The sequence below is a fragment of the Lissotriton helveticus genome, chromosome 6 (genome assembly GCF_964261635.1).
Source record: "Lissotriton helveticus chromosome 6, aLisHel1.1, whole genome shotgun sequence".
NCBI classification, from domain to species: domain Eukaryota; kingdom Metazoa; phylum Chordata; class Amphibia; order Caudata; family Salamandridae; genus Lissotriton; species Lissotriton helveticus.
This window is the reverse complement of record NC_136067.1, coordinates 865,877,239-865,902,038: the sequence shown is the minus strand read 5'-3', so window position 1 is coordinate 865,902,038 and position 24,800 is coordinate 865,877,239.

The window sequence follows — 24,800 nt, the reverse complement described above, 5'->3', positions numbered from 1 at the left end:
CAAACAATGTACCAACCAGAACCTGAACAGACAATTCAAGGACGGGAATTGCTATTTAATAGCTTTTTATTTCAATTTTTTAAAAGAAAAATGGATTTCTGTTTTTTAAATGATCAAAAACAACGTATTCAAAAAGGAAGGACACATACAAGTAGGGAAACTTAATATTTGTCTTCACACATTCGCTATTACACCCATATCACAGGCATTCAACAAACTTTCACACCATTCAGGGAAAGGACTGTAGAAACATACATTATAATCTTAAAAACCATACATTTATAATTTCTACTTCACAAAAAAGAACATAAAGCCACACACTGCGAACACAGTATTATAATAATCAACAGAACGACTTTTTTCAAGTGTACATTCGTTTCAAATAATTTTTAACTTTCAACGATTCTTCGTAATGTACAGACGGAATGGAAAAATTAATTAGATGACCAAGCCGTTTTCGCAGGTATATTGTGGCACAGAGCCCTGGGATCATGGTAGCGATACCAGAGGCTGAATGAATGAAACATTTTCCCAGCATTTACGCAGCATCTACCCCAACGTTAGAGCCTGTCCAGGCACCTGAACTTAAAGACAACTTTTATTTGGTAAATAAGGCACATGGAACTGTGTTATTAAAACTAGGGCACTACTATTTAGAAGCGCTTGTATGGCCCTACAAAAATTTGCCACCATATTAAGCCCAAATCCCCCTCTAGAGATGCTTATCATTTACAAGGCGAAATGTATCAGCAAAGCACTATACGGGACGGGTACATGGGGACATGTTAACTGCATGCAACTTTAACTAGTGGAAAATGTGTTTCTGAGTTACTTGCCTGCTATCCCCAAAATTGCCCCTACGTTTGTGTGCCATGCTGAGTTAGGAGTACCGTTTCTTATTGATTTACTTAGGGTTCAACCTATCTTATTGTGGCACAAAGTATGGTCATCTGAACACACTGCCTTGAATCGCTCTATAATTGGGAACTAGGCAACCCGACTATTTCTACAAAGCTGAAACCCTAGCAGAAATCAGTAGGAAATACCTAAAAATAGAATGCTTAAAGCATTTAGAGAATATCATGTTGCCAGATGAACTACTAAAGCCTACTTTTTTAAGGAATCAGCTTATTTTAACTAGTTTTGATTTGCAGTTTTATATGACACCTGTACTAAATTATAGCCATAGATTCATCTTGACTCATTTCAGAATGGACACTTTTCACCAGATGGTCAGCTTCCAGGAACTTAATGACTGGTCTTCAAACCTGTAATTGTCCAAGTGATAACATCTCAGTACAGAGTATAATGCATGTTGTACTCTTTTATACATTTTATAACACATGGAGGAATTGCTACATTTTAAGTCTTTTGAAGCTGTTAACTTTTACTCGATGGCATCCGGCATGTCTTAATTTTACAGCCATTGTCAACCATTGAGATATCTGTGAGAATGTCAAGCTTTTTATGGAGTGTTTTTTATGCCAGGAAGAACCTTTAGATTATGATATGAATAGTTTAGTATGATAATGGATAAGTGACTAAATGAAATATGTCTTTAACTTAACTCACATTTATATGACAAACATTTTAATTATGGATTTTATTGATGTTTTTATTAACATGAAACATTTTAAGTGAATAGAATAGGAATGTATGGCGGACCCAGATTTGAGGTTGTTACACTCCTGCATATTCACTGACTGCAGGTTTAAAATCCAGCAGGGGTGAGTTAAATGGTGCAATAGACAAATATAAATGAAATGAGGGTTTTTATCCTGTATGTATTTTTGTTGTGCTTGTATGGTCTATTTATTAGATCGAATAAAGTTGATTCTTCTTCTTCTTCTTCTACTTCTACTCCAGGAGTCACCGATATAGAATGACGTGCGGTTTACATTCCGACCGCGAACATTGTAATCGGGCGGTCAGAATGAAAAACGGCCGAGTTGGTTGGAAGGGTTCCGACGCAGTCAAAGCGATTACGACTGTCAGAAGGAGGATTTCCACCCGATATCTAAATGAGCCCCTAAATGTATGAAATAACTGTTTTTGCTAATAAATAATTTCTAAATAAAAATTTTATTTATAGGAAAAATATTTTTGTATTTTATTTATAATAATATGTGTAGGTATTTGTGAAGTGTATTTAGCATTGTAGTAATATGTTTTATTTTTAATATTAAATACATTTGTATTTTCTACAACAATTTTTTACTGTTTTTGAAATAATTTTATTTTGTTCAAGATATTTTGTTTGTTTTTAATGTTGCACTGACTGGAGTGGGACATTTTTTTTTACCCATTCAGTCTCCAACACTTTCCCTACTGTTGTACGTATTGGAGTGGGATTAGAGAATTTTACCCCTCCACTGTTCAACACTTTCCCTTCTGTTGCAATGACTGGAGTGAGAATAGTACATTTTACACCTCCACTATCCAAAACATTCCCTATTTTTGTACTGACGGGATGTGGGAATAGTTGTCAGTTAGTCAATCCACTTTATTCAATTAATTAAAATCATAAAAGTACAAAAGACAAATCACAAACATAGACAATATAACAAATAAATTTGACTTAATAATTAAAATACACAGACAAAATTTCTGGACACTTAAAAAAATACTAACACATGATCATACCCCTAGTCCCTTAAAATTACAATAAAAATGACAATCTTACTTAGGGAGAAAACGTCTTTAGGCTTCTTTGTTTCGTTAGCCTCACAGCAGCTGCCAAAAAAGATGCAATGTTAAAAATATTCCCAGGTTTGCAGAAAGACTGTAGGAAGACCAATGCCGGTCTTAACTGAGTGAAACCTCTGCCTCTCAGGATAAGGACCAGAAATCTCAAGCGAATATTGGAATAAAAATCACAAAACATCATGAAGTGTAATGTGTCCTGGGATGAGAAATTATCGCATTGGCAGGGTTTGGCATCAACAGGTTTACACTATTCCCGATAATCCCCCAATGTGAAATGGATCAAATTGAAGCGGAGCCTAGTTAGGAGCCAACGATGGTAAGGTTTATTAACTATTGTTAAATAGAGTTCCAATTTAATTGATATTTTTAAAAGATAATGGGCCCTAACTGATGGTTTACATAGCTCCTATTCTTCCCGTTCCAACATCAAAACCTTATTTACAATTCAATTTTACCCACAACATATCCTCCTTCCTAATCTTTTCTGGTTCCTCATAAAATTCTGGCCGTCCTATTTTAATAAACATATTTTAATAAACATACTTTTAACATACCAGAGCCATTTGACTTTTAGGGACTTATCTAAATTCAAACAGTCCCCTAAAATCACATGGTTCAAGGTTAAATCAGGGTTCAGCCAGGTTTTGAGCCAGCAGAGCAACGGAGCTGTTTTCAAAGTATCAGTAACATAGCCTAAGCCTAGCTCCTGGTGTATAGCATACGATGGGGTAGATTGTGGAACAGACAGGAGGCTTCGTAGGAATTTGTTTTCAGCTATCTGTATCCCAACCTGTTTATTATAGCACCAGATAGAGGATCCGTATGCCGTAATAGCCAAACACTTGGCTTTATGTACCTTTAGAATAGCCTCTATCGGTCTAGACCGCAGTCGCCGTGCAAACCCTAAAAGAGATGAGGAAGCATTTATGACTGCATTCTTTTTGACTTTTTGATGCATGACCCAGGAAGACCTATCATCAAAAAGGACTCCCAGATAAGTAAGGGAGGACACAGAAGAAAATTCCAATCCATTACAATAAAATGTTTTCCTAACTCTGCGACCTACTGTCATAGTATGCGACTTTCCGTTATTCACAATTAAATCCAAATAGTTCATAAAAGTTCCGAAGGCATCTAGAAGCTGCTGGAGGCCCACTGCTGTACGAACTAAAAGTACTGTGTCTTCCATGTAGAGGAGAACAGGGATTAAACAGTCTCCTACACGCGGAATATCCAAGCCCGTCTCCACAAGAACTTTATCCAGGTCATTTATGTAAAGGGTAAACAGCAGGGGTGCAAGAATGCATCCCTGCCGTACACCCCTCCCAGAATTAAATGATCTAGTGCAGTCACCAGCCTGCGTTATCCTAACCGAGGCTGTAAGATCTTGGTGAAGGTTAGCTAAAAAATACAAGGGTCGAGACTCTTTTCCAGCAAAATTTTCCAGAGCTTTGACCTGTTAACCAGGTCGAAAGCGCTGGATAAATCCATAAAAGCCATCGTCAAGCACCCCTCCTTGGCCATAGTGCATTTACTTATTAATAAGTGCAAATTTAAACACTGGTCCAACATGCTCCTCCCGCCTCTAAAACCATTTTGCATATTAGATAGAATCCCCCTCTCATGTACTCAATCAGTAATTTTAGTTAGGATCACCTTTCCCAGAATTTTTACAGCAGAGTCAATAAGGGATATTGGCCTATAACACCGGGGTTCCCCTCGCTGCCCCTTTTTAAAAATGGGTATAATGATTGATTTTGACCAAGAGGCCGGAAAACCAACTGAGCCCACAGCACTAAAAACATTTGTAAGTATATTGGCCCAAAATTGATGATTACTTTTATAGTGGTCTGCAGGAACGCCATCTGGTCCTCGTGCTTTATGACTGGCAGTGTCTCTTATAGCTTTCTCGATTTTCCCCTCATTAAACTCATGCGGGGTACTGTCTCGATAGAGTGAGGATCAGGGTGTACAATCCGCGACCCCCACCGTCTCATAAATCGCTTCAAAATGGGAAAGCCATTGAGCTTCAGAGATATTACAATCCTGAACCTCATTGTTCTCCCCTGAAAGAAAGGGGTGTTTATGATGGTCCAGAACCTTGAACTATCTCTTAGCACCTCCACAGACAGCAATGAATTCCACGCCTCATCTGTAATCTCTTTTTCCCGGCTATCAAGGACTAACTTGTAATCTTTCCTTCTCCCAGCCATCAACTCCCTATACCGTGGTAGTTTTTTCAAGGCTAAAATTAAAGACCGATGGGCTTGTGAGCATTTCTTGTTAAACCACTTAGGGCCACACTTAGGTCTCCCTTCAGGTTTTAAACGTAAATCACAGCTTACTTGAGTACAAATTCCCTCAAAAGCTCTGAGTACCGCATTCTTGGAGCTTAGAGGCTCAATGCAAATGGCAAATTGATCTTTTCATTTCTCACGCAGGCCCTTTAGAAAATGTTCTGGGATTACATTAGCTCATTTAAGCCTCCTCCCCTGATCACAGGGTAGCACCTTGGTCATAACCAGGATCCTACCACCTTTGCTCAGGATACCACAAGCAATATCCAGAATTAAAATGACCGGATTATGATCACTTAAAGGGGATTCCTGGGCATTATAGAAAATCACCTTATTCAATAATATGGGGGACATAAAATATAGTCTATATAACGGTATTACTAGCCTTGGCTTTAAATGTGGGGCACTGGTCTCCGGGGGAATAGTTAATTTTACTCCTCTGCAATCCAACAGTTTCCCTACTGTTGTACTGACTGGAGTGGGAATAGACAGTTTTACCCCACAGCAATCCAATACTTTCACTACTGTAGTACTGACTAAAGTAGGAATAGAAAATCGTACCCCTTGCACTCATTGGATTGGGAATAGTACAATTTTCCCATCTGCAAACCAACTCTTTCCCTCCTGTTGTATTGACTGGAGTGGGAAGAGTACATTTTACCCCATCGCAACCCACACTTTCCCTACTGTTGTAGTTATTGGAGTGGGAATAGTACATTTTACCCCTCAACACTCCTTCAGTTTCCCTACTGTTGTACTTACTGGAATGGGAATAGAAAGTTTTACCCCGCAGCAGTCTAACACTTTGACTACTGCAGTACTGACAAGAGTGGGAATAGAAAATCTTACGCTTTGATATCCAACACTTTCCCTACTATTGCACTCATTGGATTGGGAATAGTAAATTGTTCCCCTCCGCAATCCAACTCTTTCCCTCCTGTTCTAATGACTGGAGTATGAAAAGTACATTTTACCCCTCCGCAATCCATACTGTCCCTACTGTTGTACTGATTGGAGTAGGAATAGTAAATGTTACCCCTCCACATTCCTACAGTTTCCCTACTGTTGTACTGACTGGAGTGGGAATAGAAAGTTTTACCCCACTGCAATCCAACACTTTGCCTACTGTTGTACAGACTGAAGTGTGAATTGAAAATGTTACTCCTCTCCAATACAAAATTTTCCCTATTGTTGCGTTCATTGTAGTGGGAATGGTAAATTTTATCCCTACTTTTACCCCACCAGAATCTAACAATTTCTCTACTGTTGTACTGACTGGAGTGGGAAAAGTAAAATTTACTCCTCCGCTGTCCAACACTGTCCCTACTGTTGTACTGATTATTGTGGGAATAGTAAATTTTACCCCTCCAGTACTGTTGTACTGGTTGGAATGGTTATAGTAAATATTACCTATGCAAAATCAAACATTTTCACTACTGTTGCATTTACTGGAGGGAACATTATACATGTTACCTAGTTTTATTATTTTTGCATTAAGTGAAGTGGGAGTAGTATGTATTTTATGAATTTACTATAATATTTTGCGCAGTTTTGTATAAATTGTAGTGGGAATTGTGCATGTTTTACATTTTATATTTTATAATTTATTTTATATTGCTAAAATTTATATTATTATGTTTTGTTTATTTAAAAATATAATATTTTTAATTAATCATTTTTTTTTTGTGTAAAATATTATTTATAAAATGTTAAGAATTGTAAGTTTTCCATTTTACTAGAGGGGTTTGGTTTTTAAAGATTTGGGGCCTCATTACGATGCCAGTCGGATGAGAGTCCTACTGGCATTGTGTCCAAAACAGACCCACACGACAAGGAGTCAGAGGTCCCACATTCTGAAGTACAATGCGACCGCCTTCACCGCAGTCATAAAGTGTATGTTTACTATTGCGACTTGTGCTGCAGGCCGCAGCACAAGCAGCAATAGTAAGCATGCACTTTTTAAACATCCCTGCACCGTGTGGCAGGCACCATATAGTGTCTGCCACACGCTATATTGATGCAGGGCTCATAGTGGAGGATGCAGAGGGATGGGACCCTGCTAGAGGCCGCCAAAGTGTGCTTCTGTCTTCCTTTCTATGGTGGTCAGGCCACCATAGAAAGGCAGACTGAAAGGGACATCACAACCGCTACGGCTGAGCAGGCACTGACCTCATTGTAGGGATTACATTCTGTCTGCATTTATATATGTAAATAGGTATATGTAAATAGATATATATAATAATTATTATATATGTTATATATTATACATGTCTGTTTAACTTTTTAAAATTGAGTTCAATTGTTATGTTTGTTAACATATATAGTAAATCTATTTTATTTTTTTAATTAATATTACTAGTTAATATATTGTATATACATTCTAAAAACGATATTTAATACAGCGATATTAATGACATCGATATTTTTTTAAATATTTTTGTATTTACTATTATAACTGTAGGATGACGATATTTTTGACCTCGATATTTTGGTCACAATAATTTTTACCTTGATATTTGAGGGTCGATATTCTTTCAGTGAACTCTTAACAATTTAACAATGTGCCAATGATAGTAAAGCACATTAGGCCCCAAAAGGATGACAGAGAGTAGTACGTTTGCAATCCATGAAGGTTTATTAGCAGATTAGCAAAGTTACACATTAAAATCATTCAAATGTGTCATAAATCAGAGATCATCATGTAAATTGTTGATCAGAGTAACTCAAAGTTATTAAAAACAACAAACACAGAGACAAACTATTTAAATTTGTCATCAGCAAAACTCTTTGGCATAGATGCATCAAGCAAATTTGCGATCGCAATAGCTGCGAAACAGCATTTGCGATTGCAAATTCCCCTTCCGCAATGCATCAAGTGAAAAAGCAACATTTTGCGAATTCCCAAAACAAAGAATCGCTAAATCCATAGAAACCCCCACTGCGATTCCTTAATACCGAATCGCCACATAATCAGCGAATTAAATTGCGAAATCGCAAACTAATAGTGAATTAGCAAAAAAATCGCTATCCGCATGCATCTAAAATCGCAAATAGCGTAAACACAATTTTTCGCAATTTACGAGTCGCAATTTAAGGAGAAGCTAAACCAGGTGGTAACCATGAAGTCAAAGTGGAAAAAAATAATAATTGGAAATCACAAACAGGTGGTGGCTAAATCAAACACACTTAAGGAGACTCATGAGGAGCATGAGGGAAATCACAATGGCAGGTCTCTACATCGTGGCAAGACGGCTGAGGCTCCAGGCTGCAGCACAGAACAGACGCAGGTTCCATGAACGCATCTTCCGTCTGCGGATTACACTACTGGGCCAGACTGAAGATGAGATCTTCTCCAAATACAGGCTCAATGGGGCTATGATCCCGAAGCTCATCAGAGACCTTGAGCCCTTGATGCAGCACCCAACACGGAGGACCAATGCCGTGCCCACCCATGTCCAGGTCCTGTGCTGCCTGCACCTCCTGGCTTCAAGAAGCTTCCAGGGGATAGTCGCAGTTGCAGGGGGTGTATCTCACAGTACATTGCTGCCTACAGAGTTTCCTGGACACCATGCTGAGCCAGATCCATCACCACATCACCTTCCCAACAAGCCAACAGGACTTAATGCAAACTAATCAGGACGTCTATCAAACCGCCCATTTCCCCCATGTAATTGGCTGCATTGACTTCACCCACATACACATCTGTCCACCCGCAGAGACCGAATTCATGTACCCAAACCGCAAGTCATATCACTCCCTCAACATTCAGGTGGTCTGCACTTCGAAAACCATCATTACAGACATTGTGGCACAATACACAGGGAGCACACATGATTCATTTATCTTCAGGCACAGCGGCATACACACCCGCTTGGTCAGGGGTGAATTTGGCGAGGGACATCTCTGCTCCTTCCTTCAGGTGACAGCGCCTATGCCCTCTGTGACTACCTCCTCACCCCATACCTCAACCCAGCAACACCACAGGAAGTGGTACAATGTTGCGCATATACACACTAGGAATGTGATTGAGCGAACATGTGGCATGTTAAAGAGTAGATTCCGCATCCTCCACAAGACTGGCGGTGCCCTCAAATACCGGTCCGAGATCTGCTGCCGCATCGTTGCCGTGTGCGCCATGCTGCACAATATTGCCACCAAGCAGAGGATACTGTTGAGGTGTCTGGTAGTGAGTCGGAGGGGAACGACCTGCCACCTGCACATGTGCATCATGCACACGGGGAGACTCCTGCTGAAGGCCACAGGCGCCGCACACACATGACACAGAACTATTTCTAGTGCATCCATACCCCTCACACAACACTGCCCTCATGCAAGCCACATCAAGGATTGACATGCGGAAGATTTGATTTCGAAATAAAGCTTTTGTTTAATTCACAAGGTCTCAATGTGCTTTCATCTGTAAAGAATTAGGGTACTGTATTCAGACATCCAAGCTCATGTAACCTGAGCTGGCGTGCATGCTCACCACGGCACTGCCGGAAATGTCATGAAACTAGTGCCTCCTGCCGGACGCACCCTGTCGCCTTTCCCCTCCACGTTAGGCTAGTTCTGTCTGGATGTAGTATTGGGCCGGGCACTGCGCTGCCTTTCTGTTTGCACCAACACAGACAGGCTGCTGAAGCTAGATGTCCCTTCGCTGGAATCATCCCCCCCTTGTATTGCTATGTTCTGCTGCCTGTTAGTGCTCTACAGCGTTGGTGACATGCTCCAGGGCCCTTGCAACGTCTGTGCAGCATTGGACCATCTGGATTTGCATGGCCAATGATCTGCCCGAGAGCTGGGAAGTGGCCTTCCCAATTAGGTGATTGGAACGTGTGTAGGCTGACTGCCGTGTGAGCAGCTGCCTGTGGTGTCTGCGGGTGACGTCCTGCTGCACTACCACCAGCTGGTTTCTCTCGTTCACCGCCATGGTCAGTTCCTGCACACTCTCTGTGAGGAGGCTAATGTTGCGTGCTGTTTTATATGGCTTCATTGCTGCCATGTGCTGCGCCTGTTTGTGGTGCACAGCAAGCATCTGAGCTTCAATGCCCATGCCCACGTTGTGTGCGTGTTGCTCCATGGCTGCTGTGGTGGGCACGGAGTGCTGCTGCCTTAACCTACTGCTGGCGTGGGCCTGCACACTTGCTGTGCTTCGTGGCTGCCTCCTGGGTGGGGTGGGGTCCGCTCCACTGCCATACGTGCCAAACCGTGAGGTTTGGGTTGTGCTCCACCTGTAGCTGCAGGGGTGGCCCTGGGTTTCGGTGCAGGTGCAGGTGCAGGCTGGCTCTCCCCCTCCGTCTCTTCAGATGTCTCCGCAATGTGGAGAATCTCACTGTCAGACGTGTCAGTATCTGCAGCACCTGTGATGTGAATGAGTGCATGATTAATTATATGATTCAGGCACCTGGGATGTAGCAACATGCATGCAGGCTCTCTATTGCTTAATGTCTGCATTCCCTGACTGGCTTTAGGGGTCTATGTTACTTGAATATTTTGGCTATGTGTGGCTATCAAGGCACATTTACACACTACAGGTTCCACAATGCATTTGGGCGTTTGGGAGGAGCAGGGACTGGAATACTGTGGTTACAAATATGGATTGCACTGGGAGCATGGCCATTGGTTGGGTACGGGATCACAGTAGCATGGCTCTTACCTTGAGATTGGTGTGTGGCGCGGGAGGTGGTCAGTTGTATAACGCCCACGCAGGCTTCTGGGTGGATGGTGTCCCCCACTAGGTCCTGCATGGGGGTGTTTTCAGGGACTGTGGGGTATCCCCTGCCCGTAGCCCTTGTCTCCCCCAGTCTCTCTGCTATCCGCTCCTTGGCACGGCCTCTGAGGTCGTACCACCTCTTTTTTAAGTCATCGATGAACCGGTGACTCCCACCGCGTTCACCTTTGCCTTGATGCGCACCCAGATGCGCCTCTTCGTTGCCTCGGCCACCTTCTGGGACAGCTTCCCAAACAGTTGGTTGTGGTCCCTGCTCACTCCTTCTATCAGGTACTCAAGTGCTTTCTCGCTAAATTTTATTTTGCGCTGCCTGGGTTTTTCACTTGGTCCTGCAGCTCCTGGGACATTGTGGTTTTATTTTGAATCCTGTATTGGCACTCCAGGGTGTGGCTCTTGGAGCTCAGGGCTCTGCCTCCTCCTTTATCCAGCTCTGTGATCCAAATGATGCATGGAGCAGGCTACTTCCTGGTAGTGCTGTCATCATTGTGCTCCAAATGCGACTTCATGTTTTTGTGATCTCGCAATCTGCAAGATCGCTATTTGGTAATTGCGGATTCGCTATTAGGGGGTTGGAAACAGACGACTCTGTGATTTTGTAGGGATTTTTTCAGATTCGCATTTGTCAATTGCGGGCGGGTGCGAATCGCTGATATTTAGTGATTTGGATGATGCATCCCATCCTGCGATTTCTAAATAGCGATTCGTTATTTTTCCCTATTTGGGATTTGCAGAATGGATGCTTGATGCATCTATATGTTTGAGTGGGAGAAAAGTAAGGTATGTGGTCTCAAGAGGATTGAAAGGGGAGTCTGAAACTAACAATCACAACAATGTACAATGAAAACATACAATGACAAACAAACCGCAACAGTCCCTCCATTCTCTGGAGGGGCTTCCAATCAGGTTCAACTGTTCCCAGACAGGAAAGTTCCATTCTTCTTCCCAGCCAAAAGACAATGAAAGATTTCAGTTGAAAGGACGTCAAAAGACATCCTGCAAAATGAAGATATATCATGGTCGGTCTCTTCCCAGCACAGGTGTAGCAATTCATTATTCAGCTTGCAGTAAAACTCACACACATAAACAGTTACCCTAGAAAACAAACATTTGTAACAATCTAATTAACTCAAACTACTGCAGCTTAGCTCCTGAAATGAGAGAAAGAGAAAAACACACAACAGCCACAAAATACAGTTTTCATGTCAGCATGAGTCATTTAAACTAAGCCTTATATTAACTTTGGCTACCTTAACGTGAACATTATGCTTTATATATGAGTATATGATTTGCAGATTAGTATACATTTCAAGCAGTACATATATATTGACAGAGTGTCAACAATTCCTTTCTCTAGTGACTTGGAGAGACATCAAACCATACATTCATATGTCTCCTTGTGACTGATTTTGAAATTCCAGTTATTGACTTCTTCTGTTTATGTCTAGACTCTACCAGATCTCTTAGTTCATTATGCAGATGACTCTTTTTCGCACCAAGTTCCACATCTTCCCTCTTTCTTTTTCTCACTTTTCCCTTTGTGACTGATTCTCCTCCCTTACACTTTCATCAGTTCCTTCCATTTATCTATCTGTTGATCCTTATAAAAAGAAAGAAGTATTTAGGCATGGTAGTAATGATAAATATGTGGGTCAAAGTAGCCCCTAAAATGTTATTGCAAGTGCTGTGAAGCCATCTACCTACTGCATAAAAACATTTCCAAATTGCCTTCCAAGCACCTGTTTCTTCCAATGCCTTCAAATCTTTAGAAACTTCATAAATATTAATAAGAAACTTGTTAATCACCTCTCTGCTAGACGCGTAACATGTGACAGACTCTGCCCTCTTTTGCGAGTAAGGTATCTAAAGCAAACCTATTCTGTAGACCATGGCTTTTATTGCCACAAGGTCTGGATTGATAGCAGACAAGGCACCAGCTGTAGTTTTTGCAAGATGATCAACCAATGTAGATAGCTATATAATCTTCAGGTCTTTCAAAACTAGTCCAACAGAAGAAATCATAGCTTCAAAGTTGTCACCAACCATTTGAGAAGCACTACGCTCAGTGTTACCATGGAACACCACTCACTTATCATCTATATCAGCTACATGATACACTTTGGGGAACACTGAAGCTGAATAACAGCTGCCTACTCAATTTTCAGTAATCTGAAAATAAGTGTTCTTCCCGCACACATAATAAATTGTTATGTTATGTCATGTTGAAAAATGGATAAAGCGTGCTTCTACCCTGGAGTGTCATGGCTCTAACAACAGCTTGTGCACACCTGAGAAAGCCATTACTGCATTTACTTACTGAACAACCATGTTTTAAGGAGTTTTCTGAAAGCAAACAGAGAGGGGGCAGCCCTGATGCTGTAGACTTTCTTAGTTCCCGTTCACCGTAGATTCCTGCTGGGTTTGTACCATGAAAGTCCTTGTTTTAGGTACTCATAGCCCGTATCATGCAGGGCTTTGTAAGTCATACAAAACACCTAGAATTTAGTGAGATTTATTACAGTCAACCAATGAATCCCTTTGATTGCCATTATGAATGATTGATATATTTAGGAATGGTCAGGGGCAATCTGGCTGACGCGTTTTGCAGTAACTGTAATTTTTTGCGGTATTGTTCTTGTAATTCAAGTACAACCCATTACAGTAATCAATTTTAATATAGTACTAGGGTTGTGATCAATGCTTTCTTTGCGTCCCATTGGATAAATGGAAGTATGTACTTGATTATCCACAGGGTATTGAATGAGGAAGAGACTACAAAATTAATCTGGCTGCCAAAATTCAGCTTGTCATTGAGTATTATCCCAACATTCTTTGTTTTAGCAACTGGGGTTAGGAGAGGTCCCATGTCTGAGAGCCAGCTGGAAGGAATCCAGAATTGACAGACTTGCACAGAACAGAAGCAGCTGGGTCTTAGGAGATTGCACCACCAGTTCTAGTCACTACTCTAATAATGTATATTGCCCACCTCAAATGGTCTGCTGCCCGTAGACCATAAAAATAATTACAAGAACTAGTTGGATGAGAGGCAACATATATATACAAACAGTTGTACACATTCAATAATGCGACGCTAGCGTTGTATTATTGAATGTGTACAACTGTGTGTATATATATGTTGCCTCTCATCCAGCTAGTTCGGGGAATCGAGAATTGTAGATTATTCCCAAAGAGGATTACCTCTGCTTTGCCTGAGTTTAACATTAAGCAATGATTGATCATCCCATTCACCAATAGCTTGTATACAATTGTGAAGCTGAGAACTTATGGTGTTAACATTGTTAAGGCCGAAAGGTGCCACACCAACAGATCTCCAGCCTACTTTTTCTGACATGCTTCTTCAGCATGACCCATTCTCTTGGACTTGAGTCATTGCACAATTCTTGTCTCGGAAGGGAGGGGTTGCTGCCTTGACCTGATAAGAGAAAAAACACACAAAATCATCCAATCCTTTACAGTAGTCGAGTATCAGCATTATCTATGTATCTGTAATGTTTACAAGCACAGCTGCTGGCGCAGTAGGAAGTCTCAAGACACCCCCATGAGGGTTTTGTGTGGAGACAGTCCTGTATTCTGATCAGGAGTGCTTTGGAGACTCACCAGCACCAAAGGCATCAGACCTCATTATTGAATTTGGCCAGACAAGACTTCAGAGTTCCATTGATCTGTTCGATAATATCTAATGCTTCAGGCATGTAACTACAAACCGCTGATCCACCTTCAGAGCAATACACAACATTCTCATCACCTCATTTTTTAAATGTCTTCCACGATCTAACTCCAGAGAAACCCATAAGGCTAACCTGGGAATCAATTCTCTAACATTAGTTTGGCCACAGTGAGACTGTCCTTTCTCCTAGTTGGGTATGTTTTTCTGCATCAGAAAAACATACACTCTACTACTAAAAATTAATGGAGGCCATCGCACATGGGCATCTTGGCAACATCAAATTGCATGCGATTTAAAGTACCACCTAATCTTCCTATATGTCTCATGGTCATCATGGTTCTCATATCATAATTTAGCTGCTGCCAGGTGAAACACCAATGATGCAGATTCTCAGCAATGACATAGATATGGGGGTTGATTCACTGCATCTTAAACAAGCACACCTTCGTATCTCTCCCTATATAGGTTGGGCCATGAAAATGCCTACCCATTGCAGACAACATAGTTTCTGGCAGAACAGGTTTCCCATCTGCTGACACCAACATCTTATCCTGATTCTTCACACATCAGGCTTTAACCCTCCCCTTCTGTTCACCTTCTGGGACTTACTCATACAAATGCTTGATTTCTTCTCATGTATCAGCAACAGTCAACAAAAGACTTGCAGCAACATTATTTGAATCCTTTGAATGGTCTCTATTTAATGTGCAGGACCCAAGAGCACAGTAGTTTGCCATCTTGTCTGCATGGCAGTTGACAGCAGTTAGAAAATCACTTCCACTCTTATGTGCTGCACACTTCACCACCACTATTTCAGCGGGTAGCTGTAGGGCATCAAGCAGATACATGACATCATTTCCATTGCAGATGGGGGAGCACAGGGAGGTCAAGAGGGGGCTTTGTTAATGCTAAGGAAGTGAGAAGATGAGTGTGCACAGCTGCCCAGGTGTTGAGTGCAGATTAGTCTTAGAGCATGGAATATTCGAGATGTGAGGCTCCTTCACAATGATCCAGCGCCAATAGCAATAATTTATCAGGGATCGATACTCAACAATATCACTACAATGGCCCATACACATTCACCCAGTATCCCTGATGCGCTGGGGTAAATTTGTTAAATTCATCAACATTTCCTTTATAGATCCCTTTGGGACATCCGTTAAATAACTAATCTTGATGTCAACTTTTCTCCTACTTGGTCGATGGTCAATTAGTTGAATCATTGATGGCAATGATAATTACCAACTTACCAACCAATTAGTCAAATTAGTCACATTAATTACAGACTCTATGTAAGGTTAATAATGAAAATGTTATCTCATTTTAAAGGAAAATTCTTATCTGCATTAGGTCACAATTACAAACATTGAGTCTCATGACAGGAGAATTTATGCATTTTATAAAGACTCATTATGCAATGACATTATGCAGTGCAGGAGTGGATAGAGTAAGAGACAAAAGTTTCAGTAAATAATTATGCCAGATAATAATATAACTAGCGGAGGGATAGACAAAGAGACAATAGGTTCTTCTAAAATATTGCATATCAATATATTGTTGATGGAGGGGATAGGTGGAGAGACAAAAGATTCGGAGACAAATACATTAATGCTGAGATTCTGAGAAGGATATAGGCTAAATACAAACTTATTGGTCTGAAGGAAAAACCACCCCCTAGACCCAGGAGATGATGGAGGTTCCCCAAAAGGGAATCAGGAACAAAGGTATAAGGACAGGAACAGGACAGGACAGGAACAGCTAAGCCTCTCTGCAAACCAACAGACATTGACACATGACACATTTATCCTCTTTCCTGTCAGCCCAAGCATCTTCTAACCACACCCCTATGGGTACCCTAATTATAGTCTAAATTGACATGTCCATCCCTCAAATGTTGCATTTTACCCTCTAACTCGCACAGGGATTGGTGGGCTGGGGAGGTGACATTGTCACGCCACTATGACTTCACTTTTATTCAACAACTTTATTCTAGAAGACAGTTCCCATGGTCTGATTCTCAACTTATTCACATGTTCCCTACAAAAGTTACAAATTTACATTCATCTTCATATGAATTAAAGTTATTCGCCGAGAACATCTCCGGTCCCACGATCGGGTACAGTAGTTGGGAGGCGACTGATACACTGGCCTTCACTCCTTCATGTCTCCGCGGTGCACAGCACATCCTTTTCTCCTCATGGCTGAACTAACTCGCTCCTAACAGCTCTCCGCTCCCACCATAGCCAAGTTAAATAAAATGGAGTCTTCCTCCAGCACACTAAAGTAAATAGAAATGAACATTTATTAATTATGTGATAATGAAACCATCCCTGTTTACCTCCCACCATTCCCTACTTCCCACTAATGTTACCTAGCATAAGCCTAGTGCGGAAAGCGGCATTAATCATCACTTTATAGCATGATGCAATAGGCAAAATACTGGAGCACATGCGGCCTATTCATGTAATTTCTTGTAAACCACAAAGGTAATACGTTATTATTTATTTACATGTTAGTTCAGGCATGCAAAATGCAGTTTCCCCAGGTTTATGTTGGATGTACATTAATTTTACTATGTCTTCTTATTGTTAGTACGTATTATGGGGGTCTCAAATTGAGCAGGTTTCATTTTTGCGAAATCCTGCTCCATCTACAAGATATTATCATTGTTATCATTATTTTATATAACACTCCTCTAAAATGAGCATTCTCATAGTTCAGCTATGGTTGTACAACGTAAATAATGGTTGACAGGTGCCTTGTTCAATTGTTGTTTTTTTTAAAGTTGTATGAGGAAATGCCAGTTAACAGACCTCCTGAAATTCCACAGAGTAAAGCGACCTCATGAAAATACCAACCATAATTACATTAAAATTCCCGTCGATGGTAAATCCTTGTTCCACTATTGTTAAAGCCAGACAGCACTAATGTTGTACCCTAATGCTAGTGATGACAAAATACTGTTAGGATAGATTCCATTGGGGTAGTTCTTGCTAGCAATAATGAATACATCAAACAAAATATTACCACATGTAAACATCAGTTAAGCAAATACTGCCTGCCAAGTACAAATGTTGTCATTGTGCTGTAAGCATGCAAACCACTAACAGAATGGTTGCTGTTTCTCGAGCAGGGATAGGGCCAACGCAGGACACAACATTCCTGTGGCTTCAGTGTTTACAAATTTTCGTTTTTTTCTGAGCTGGTCTTATGTTTAGCATTGGGACCAGTGATGCTATAGCAGAACCTTGAGGCGAAACACTATATTAAGGTTCTCCGAGAGAACTATAAGGCATTTTAACATGTTTTTGGATCGACTGGGCAAAGCCTCTTATCCTTTCTGCTTTAGCCTTTGAATATTTTCCAAACGGCAGCAGGTGCAGATGCAATCAAAATAAGATAATACATATTCAGATAAACTTAGGGGCATGTTTACAAGAACTTAAGAATCGCTGCAGTAAGGCAGCAATGTGTCAGAAATACTTGCGCTGCTGTACAACAGTTCTAGACAGCTCGGATGTACGGTGTTTACAATACAGCGCGTCATAGCGTAAGGTCTCAGACTGTGTCATAAAAAATGGTGCACCCTTGGTAGCGATGTCGTAGTGAAAACGGATACATGTGCAGCAAAGGAGACGCTAGACTGCTTTGCACAACGGAATGCTGCTCAAATCAGTCTTGCGTCCCATTTTAGTGCGCAGTACATCAGAATTCCTACAAAAAGTGATGCATTTGGAAAAAAATACATTTCCCCATACATCTAAAGAAAGTGTTGAAGCAGGCAGCAGTATCCAGGGCACCAACCCCACAAACACAGCACCAGTCAGGATATCCAGACAGACCCCAGGGGAAGAGAAAGAGCAATTTTAGTGAAGAGGAGACTCAAATAGTCATAATAGAGGTGACAAAGTATGAACATCAACTCTTTGTCACCTCAAAATTACCACTAGGGCAGACAGAGGCCATTTGACAGTCCCTAGTGGACAAGATAATCAATGTAGAGCAAGTTAAAAGGACACTGGCAGAGTGCAAGAAGCACCAAGGAGAAACTGGCCAGCAACCTGAGGGCAGTCATGCAGACTGGAAGTGGAGGACCTGAGGTCCCAGAGGAGCTGACGTCCTTGGATGAGCAGTTGGCAGCAGTTATCCCAGCAGAGTTGGTGGCAGGAGTGGAAGGACCCAACAGTACAGCCCATGAGGACCAATAAAACTTACAGGGTAAGTGGCAACAAGGGACAATATCACCAAAAATGTCATGCTCTACCGTGCAGCATGCTACATTCCTGTGCTGAACTGTGCTGAGTGTAAGGGAAAGGGAGAGAATTGGTCACATGTCCAGTCATACGTCATAGGAATGTAAGTCAAAATGACCAGTCACATGTTGCACAGACCAGTCCATCCCTATCAAGTTTGTTCAGTCAATGAGTGTTGTGCAGCACCAGTCTAGGTTCACATTTGTATACTGTCAATTGCCGTACAATATATAACATTAGTGACCAAGAATACATGTCCCACAATACCAAGCAAAACATCAGGGGCTAGATTTAGGTGGGCTAATACCGGTCGGTAATGGCTAAAAATCTGTATATTTGCCGTTACCACCCGGTATTTAGCCCTTAGAGATGTAGGAGCCTGGATTTAAGGATTCGGTAATTTACTGATTCCTTAAATGAAGGAATCGGTAAAATACTGATTCCTTAATTTAAGGAATCGGTAAAATACCAAATCCTTAAATCCTATGTAGAGAACACTCAAGTGAGTGCATTTTTGGTTTAAGGATTTGTTATTTACCACCAACTACAAGTTGGTGGTAAATAACGAATACCTTTTAAAAAGCAATGTTGTGCTTTTTTAAAAGTGCCATGTGCGCCACATGTGCAACATGCACCATTCAGGGTTGCAACAGGGTGTCAATGTGACACCCTGCCAACCTTGAATATGTTCCCCCTATTACCGATTCAGTATTTACAGAATCAGTAAAAATGAATGGCTGCCCATTCATTCCTATGGCCTCCAGGCCCATAGGAATGAATGGGAAGGTGATTCCTTATTACCGATTCGGTAATAAGGACTCTTACCGAATCGGTAAAATTTACCGAAATATTTCCTACATCACAATTACCGATTCTTAAATACCGAATCGGTAAAATTCGGTATTTAAGAATCGGTAATTCGTGATTGCCTACATCTAGCCCCTGGACTGGAACACCACAACATGCCAGGAAACTGGAACCCTGCTCACCCTGACCTGGATAATGCATGGCCCCTTGCTCCATGAGGGTAGTGTGCTTGTCTTTGGGCCATGCAGCCAAATCTGGACTGCAAAGCTGTGGAATGGAATGAGGTTGTCAAAGGATAAGCTCCTCACCTGAGAGGGGGGGCAGGTTTTAAGCATGTAAAGTACCGTCACATAGGAACATGTGAAGAGCCATGTCTATAGTCACTAGCATGAAACTACATTACACATAGCTGTCCTGATGTGTGATGTGTGTAGCCTGCCATGGCAGTCACCCCCCAACTCCTGTTATGCACAAACTCTTGCGGGGTTGCAATTGATGCACACCTGAGGAACATGTGTGTTTGTTAAAACAATACATTGTGTGTGAGCCTGGTGGGCCCCTGGTAGTGCTGTGCAATGTAGGTGAGGCTGAGCACATTGAACTGGTACTGTGTCTAAATGGGGAACATTACATAGCAAGGAGGTGAGAAGTGACATGTGTACTGCAAGGCAGCCTGAGCAAGACACATACACTGCTGTGTCTTATAGTGTCACACTTCTGTTGCAACTGAGAAGTGATGACACAGAAGAGGACATATGTGTACTACATCCTACATGTGACGTGGCCCTTGGTGAAAATGTAGCACATTTCAGGAGAGAGGCGAAATAAGAAATCTATTTCCATGCCACATATGTCAATGAAGAAGGATGTCAAACTGGGAATTTTGAAGTGACAGGTTGAGCTAGGTCTCCATACCTATCTGCATGATTCAGTGATAATTGGAGGCTGAGAATTATGGATCTAGTTGTGTGGCAAACCACTGTTGGTACATGTCAATAGTTATCCCAACTACTAGCATGTGGGGGTACAGCTTGACACATAGTCCACAAATACAGGCAGCCATGTTGTACAGTGGAAGTGGTGACTCATATTGTAGGGCTTGCAGTCACATGAGAGTCAATGTATCATCAGGGTGGCATCAGTGTGTGACAGTAAGCGGAGTTCCTGGACCAAAATGAGGATTGCCAGAAGAGTCATGCACATGTACAAGTAAGTGGGGCTGATTCAATCGATAGGTAATACTGTTCCTATAACCAACTCTGGCAATATGAAATGGGGTGAGTGTCATTGCTAGCGCTCTGCCTAGTTTTATTGGGCCTATCCCCTCTGAGCTAGCACAAATTGGTCACTGTTTTCAACTATGGGTCAAACTGGATCCTGGCAACTTGGTGCAATGTGCACAGTAGTGCTGTCAATACCTGAAAATACAGTCAGTACAGCTATTACGTTAAAGAAAGCTAATCTCCAAGATGTGGACTTTACCTCAACTTAGCCACACTGGCAGGGAAGCAAGCAGTGTAACTGTGTTGCAACGTGTGGTATGACACAAACAATCACCCTTGTCACACAGTTGTGTGTGAACAATGCACAAAAACTGCCATCTGAAAAGCAACTACAGTGCTGCATGGCCTCAATACATACAAGTCACATAGGCACTACGCATCAATGTTTAAATGAAAGTGAATAAGGATAGATGCTGTATGTCAGATAGATTACTCATGTGGACTTCTACCACAGATCATCATTGACATATCTCCATTTACTGCAGAGGGAGAAACTACTGACCGCCGGTCCTGGATGACCAACCTGCTGGCATTGACATCCTGCTCCCCATGGACCTGGACACTTTGCAGGAATTCCTGGACTATATTTTATTACCTTCTCCAGTTGCTGGTGGGGCTGACAGTGAAGATGGGCCTCCAGAAGAAACCACATGCAACATGACCTACCCCATCTGCCAGCCCAAGCCCTGCCCTGAACTCTGAGGACCCCCAAGTTGTCTTTCAACAGCAGGCAGTAGGAGTACAGCAACAGCTGGTAGATGAGGTGTGCGTGGTGATGGAGACTGTCATGGGCACCCTAGAGGTAGTCCATAGGTGCCTCAGTTCCAGTAAGTGGTACAAAAGGGGGTGGTGATGGACGGAGCATCTGAACCAATCAAACACTCAAACCCAGTCAAAAGATCTCGGTTTAATCCATCACCGTTCTTTAGCGCACTCTGCCACCCCAGTTCAGACATGGCCATATGCAAATCAGTCTGACCCTGTGCCTCATGGGAACAGTCCAGCCCGAACTGCCAAGCCATGCCTTCCCTGGACCGGAAACAAGCTTCCTAGGATCGGTTTCTGGCATTCCAGCCGTCGTCAGCCAGGCTTGCTTGAATCCAGTGGCAAAGTGAGCAAGAGACTCACGTCTGAGCATACCCTGCCAAACTTATGGCGAACAAAGCGGTACAAAAGGGGGTGGTGATGGACGGAGCATCTGAACCAATCAAACACTCACACCCAGTCAAAAGATCTCGGTTTAATCCATCACCGTTCTTTAGCCGCTCTGCCACCCCAGTTCAGACATGGTCATATGCAAATTAGTCTGACCCCGTGCCTCATGGGAGCAGTCCAGCCTGAACTGCCAAGCCATGCCTTCCCTGGACCGGAAACAAGCTTCCTAGGACTGGTTTCTGGCATTCCAGCCGTCTTCAGCCAGGCTTGCTTGAATCCAGTGGCAAAGTGAGCAAGGGACTCACGTCTGAGCATACCCTGCCAAACCTTTGGCGAACAAAGCGGTACAAAAGGGGGTGGTGATGGACGGAGCATCTGAACCAATCAAATACTCATACCCAGTCAAAAGATCTCAGTTTAATCCATCACCGTTCTTTAGCCCACTCTGCCAACCCAGTAAGGACACCTCTGAGGAAATATGAGGCGCCTTACCCTCTGCTCCAAAGACCGGAACAGGTGAACCATCACATTTGTTACATTTGTCAATGGAGCTGTCTACCTACATGTATGTGTGTACAAAAACTGCCATTATTGTCAAGACATATGTGTGTATTGTACTGTTGGTGTTTCAATGTCATCCAGGATAGACGTCCAAAATATTTAGGCCCTAAAATGACATATCATACCACACATGGAATTTACACGTTTCTTGCTGCGTTGCTCATTAAACTTTCATCAGCATACATGAATACTGCCATGGGTAACACACTTGTGGCCTTAGACAGAACTTTTTAACACACCACTGAGCTTGATGTACTGTGACTGATACCAAGAGTTGGTACGCAATTGAGAGCACACTCACCTCAACTTTTCTCTGGGGTTGCCTTCTGTTAGACTGGGAACCTTGGTGTGGGTCTCCCTTCCAATTTTTGCTGTTGCCTCATGTGTTTTTGCTGGTTATAGATGCTTTTGGCACTGCACCACTGCTGTCCAGTGCCACAGTGCAAGTGCTCCCTATGGTAAATTGATATATGGATTAGTGATTTCATGATTGGTTGGTTTGGTTTCTTTGTCAATCCCTAGTACAGTGCACTGAGGGTGCCAATGGCTTGTAAACCAAATGCTGCTGGTGGGCTTGCAGCACTGGTTGTGCCATCAACAGAAGCAGCCTGTAAAACTGTGTCTCAGGTCTGCTATTGCAGAACCTGTGTGCAGTCTGGTTCTGCCATGTTGACTGAGCAAGTGCACCCACTTGCCCGTCCCTAAACCTCCCCTTTTCTGCATATTAGTCACCCCTCTGGTAGGCCCAAGGGCAGCGTGCATTGTAGGTATAAGGTAGGACATGCCCTGGGGTGTGTGGCATATCCTAATAGTAAATTACAGCTATTTTTGTTTTTCACTATTGCAAGGCCACCTGTTCCCCATAGGCCCGAATGGGCAGTTTGATTATTACATCTTATAATCCTAACTGACTCAGGGAACTAGGTAGAAATTCTAGTTTAGAATGCCTGAACTAAGAATGATAAAATACATCTATTAGAAAGTGGGTATTTTCTTGTCTAACCATCCAAGCTTGCCTCTGCTAGGTTATGCATTCCTTGTCTGGAGTTTGAGTGACAGGGGTTCGGGGATTCCAGGAGACAGGGTGAGTCAGCACAGGGCTGAATAGAGATATCTGCATGTAGATGGGTGGGAGGAGTTACACCTGGGACCTGAATTGGGATGTGCCTTCCCTCCACAATGCTGGCTCCCACTCCTGTGGTACGTCTAATGTCCCTGCCCTGCACTGTGAAAGGAAAGAAGGAGTCATGTAAATAGAGTGCTCCATGACTGACCAGAACTGGTTTGGACTAAGCAAAGTCCTCTCTGCCTTCAGAGAACAAAGAGAAACTGTGCATAAAAACGGGGGACCCAGTCCCCAGAACTTTAGATCACTTTTGGGAAACAAGAAGAAACCTTTGCTGAGGAGAGGAACCGGAGAGACTGAGGAGAGACTATCCCTAAGATGAAGTGCTGCTTGGGGGATTGGCCTGCAGTGATTGCCTGACTGCCAAAGAAAGGAGAGAGGAACTTTGTGTGTACTTTCATCAACTTGTGAAGGATCTCCAAGGGCTTGAGAAAGAGCTTGCCTCCTGCTGAAGTCTCAGGGACAACAGAATTCACCCACCAGCTCCCTAAGAGTTATTTGGAAGTGCCTACAGTTGCGTTGGGCGTTCTGAGGGACTGCATGTCGCAAGGAGCTGGAAGTACGACTCACGAAGGAGAAGCGTGTCGCCGAACTGCCACAGCCGCTTCACAACACGAAAGCGCCTCGCATCGCCGGAGAAGAGGATCGATTTCGCACCAGATGCCTCCACATCATAGGAGAAGCATGTTGTAGCCGCAGCCACAGCCGCTGTCGTCGCATTGCTCGGAAAGTGTGCCGCCGCTGCAAGCTGTCGCATCAATGCCGAAACGCCTCGCATCTCCGGAGAAGAGGATCGACGTTGCCACTTCACCGGAAAGCGTGTCGCAGGGCCTGTCGCGCCCCTGGAGAATTGTTGAGTCGCCGCACGCTGTCGGGCGTGCACGCATTGCCTCACATCCAAGAGAATGACGCCATTTTTGTTTCCTTGAACCAGATCTTTGTCGCATCATGGAGTTGCAGGCCGCATCTCCACGGAAGCGCAGTAAGAAACCTACGCATAACCTCCCCTCGCAGAGAAGAAATGACACATCCCCTATGCTTCAGTAGGGACCCGACGCATCACCATTCTTGCGTGTAAGGAACCAACGCATCACCTTCCCTGCAACACTTTTGTTGTATAGCATTACGCATCCTAAGGTACATTGAACTCAAAGTGTCGCATTTTACATCTAAAGAGGACTAAGCTAATTCTACCA